Source organism: Tribolium madens, unplaced genomic scaffold (assembly GCF_015345945.1).
Source record: "Tribolium madens isolate multiple individuals breed KSU strain unplaced genomic scaffold, Tmad_KSU_1.1 Scaffold_96;HRSCAF=242;Tcas5.2_LG5, whole genome shotgun sequence".
NCBI lineage: Eukaryota > Metazoa > Arthropoda > Insecta > Coleoptera > Tenebrionidae > Tribolium > Tribolium madens.
The window spans coordinates 381,679-385,213 of record NW_025401068.1 but is presented as its reverse complement, the minus strand read 5'-3'; positions in this window follow the sequence as shown (position 1 = coordinate 385,213).

Below are 3,535 nucleotides of genomic sequence, written 5' to 3'. Positions count from 1 at the left end.
TAAAATGCGCACTTTTATTCAAACTTTCTCTACCTATATTTCAATTTGTAGATAACCTATCGCAATTCTAAAACAGTCAAAATGTAGAAAAAAAAATTCTCTTTCACATGATACCAAATTCATAAAAATATCTTTAGTAGTTTTTGAAATACAGAGGTAGACATTTACATTGGAACTCCCATAAGAGATTTTGCTCCGGCCGCCTCTTAAGGGCAACATAAGAAGTAAGCCTAAATGAACTATACCGAGTGCGGCATCCGTTACGCGCAGAAAAGAAATCCCCACTTCTAATTAAATAAAATTATTGACTTTTTTTGCACTTACTTGGGCATTGGTAAGGTACATTCCCCAATTTTTTGGTAATTTTTCATTTACAAACAAAGCCAAAAAAAAGTAATTTTCTCATAAAAAAGTTTAAATTTAATTTTAATACTGACCTACGCAGATTCACTTCCTACAATTGTTTACAAAATCAGAAAAAAAATACCAATTAGATTTTGAATTACTTAATAGTATATTATACAACGAGCGTATAATAACCATTATACGCGAGTAGTATACTATACTTTATCCACGACTACTAAATATTTTTGTTGAAGCTTTTGTGTTGAAAAATTTTCTTACATTAAGTATGTTAAGAAACAGATATACGACACACATATTGGAAGTTGGTAATGGCTTTGTGTCGATGCTGGTTGCCTTCCAACCGCGAGTCCCGGATTCGAATCTGGTCAAGGAAAATAATTTTTTTAAATTTTTTTTTATATGTACATAACTGAATTGAAAATATTTAGTGGTTTACACGATAAAATTTTAAAAACCAATAATTGTTTATAGCAAAACAATATAATAAATCAAGGAAGCTTCTGACAGCAGTGATTAATGAGAGTGATTAATGACTCATTAATCACTAGTGATTAATGGGTATTATTAAGATCGAGCAAACAGACGTATAAGGGGTACATTACAATAGTCGTGGACAAACACAATTTCCCATCTTAACTTTGAAAATAATTTTTATATATAACCTGCTACTTGTGCCAAAATTTTAAATTGTGATATCAAAGCTTGATGCGCTAGCAGGTACAGATTCATTTAGTATAAAAACATTGTAGGTAAATTAACAGAAAGTATTCATAAAACACACAAAACTGTTGCGGCTTCATTTATTATCAAAAAAATTTAGAAAAATTCTTAAAATATACCCTATCAATAATTAGTTAGGTATATATCGCCAGTTTTATTAATTAGAAGTCGCGATTTATCAATGCGCGTAACCGATGCCACACTCGGTAGAACCAGTATAATACATACAGGGTGATTCACGAGGAATAATGAGTCTGACCAAATTCTCGATGCAACCAACATTACATTTGTCGCAAAAGCAACTTGCGAAAAGTAATGGTGGTTGCATCGAGAATATAGTCAGGCTCATTACTTCTCGTGAATCACCTGGTATAAGAGAAATAGCTATTTTACAAAACAAAAACTAACTTCATCAGACTGCTTTATTAAAATAGTTAATAATGAAAGCCTGGCATCATTTGGCACACCTGGACAGCATACCGAGCAGTTTATAATGCAATCACAAATACTCGGGTCAAAGTGATTAACGACTCGACCTGCAGTTCAATGTGATGACAAGATCTTCTCGGTTGTCTTGATTTAGTGCGACGTTAACTTACCCGCCACCTATCCTGTTATCTCCTGAAAAAACGCAGAAGCTTCACATTTCAGGCGAGTGATAAGCTCGAGGAGCTGTAAATGCATAATATCCTAAGTAGTTTTGTAAGAATACAGCGTGTTTTAAAATGATTTTCATCTAGTCGCCTATAGAATTTCCAAGCAAAATAAAAAATGCCGCTTTAAAAAATATTGAAACTAATTGACTTCAAATGTTAATTTACGAAGTGATCCAAAAAGACTGTCTGTTGTTAACAGATTTGAAAGTATTTTTGTTAATAATTTGAAACATTGCAGCCGGATACGGTTTTGCTTACAAATATTTGACGTACAACCTCTCAATGATTATTGAATTGTTGTTAATCAAAAGCGTACTCCAATGGTAACCTTTAAAAATTAGAGTCAGGATCACTTCGTATTTTAATTGACAGAACTATCTGATTCAAACAGAGTAGAGCGGCACATAAAAATTTACACCTAATGAAATTCTCTACATGGAAATCATCATTATATCACCACTAGTAATAAATTTTATTCACAATCACTAATGTAATATGCCGATTACTAACCTTTTACAGGGTGGGAAACACATCGTTAAATCTCATGAGGAGTAATAATTTTTATATTCACTTTTTTTGAAACTGTAGGCTGTAGTTTATTATTGCTGGTTTTAGAATATCTGTCTTACTCTTTTATTTAAACTGTAACAAAGTTTTCCGATTACAAAAGATCATAATTTAAGTATCATCTAGGTCACATCCACATTGAATTGTTCTTTATTAAGATTTACTGCCTGAAATCCTGGTTTATACTAGGAGAACGACGTAAGTTCTTTGAAAGGTGAATGCATATAGGGGTATATTCCTCTACGTTGAGGATGCACTTTTCACGCATGCATGTTTTATATAGAACAGATTTATCCAAAGCGGATACGGTGCAAGTAAGCAACTTGAAAGTCTAAGTGTGTGTTTGTACCAAAGATCCCTGGGGACAGCTCTGTTCACAGATAATGCTACTAAGTTTAGACCGAGTTAAGCATTTTTGTTGTTCTTTTAGATTTTGCAGGTATGGTTGAGTTTGAGTCTGGTGTGTGACTGGACTAGAACGTACAGTTTCAGTTACAACTTGTGTCTTTTTGTGTTTAAGTTTTAAATTTGAAGTTTCTGTTTCCGACGTTCTTTGCTCCGACGTAATAAATTGATTTCAACCAATTTACTAAATGAGAAATGCCTTTTTACTTGCATAATGTAAATCTGATTGGCCAGCAATTTAAAGACTGTTACCATACAAATAACATAATATTTAAAAAATTGTCTAAAACGTCATCATCAAGCAAAAGCAAAAGAATTTTTTCAAATCTAAACAGATGTTGGGTAGGTATTACTTGTGTTTGTTATTTTGTACTTTTCAATTTTGTAAATTACTTAAATACATATTATGTTCTTCAAAGTATGTTATTTGATTATTGAAAATAAAAAATAGCAAAGAGCTGTACAAAATAAATTTGGGTTTGATATACTGTCTGTTTTCGTACTCGGTTTATATTTCATGTACTTGAATATGCTGGCCTTCTCGGGAGTTTCTTCACTTTATGTTCCGCTACAAGCTCGATTTGTATAAATATTTCAACTTTTAATTTACTTTTTACTGAGTTTACAAATAAATTCGTATTCGTGATGCGATAGCTACTATGTAGTGAAAGATGCAAAAAAACACACAACAAGTGGATAATAGAATTTTCTGTTCAACTTTATCTAACATAACTCTATATGCCATTCAATTATATTTATTGAAGGTTTAATAATGTAAGTAGTAAGAAACTAAGGTTTTGAATATTCAATTTTTATTTTAT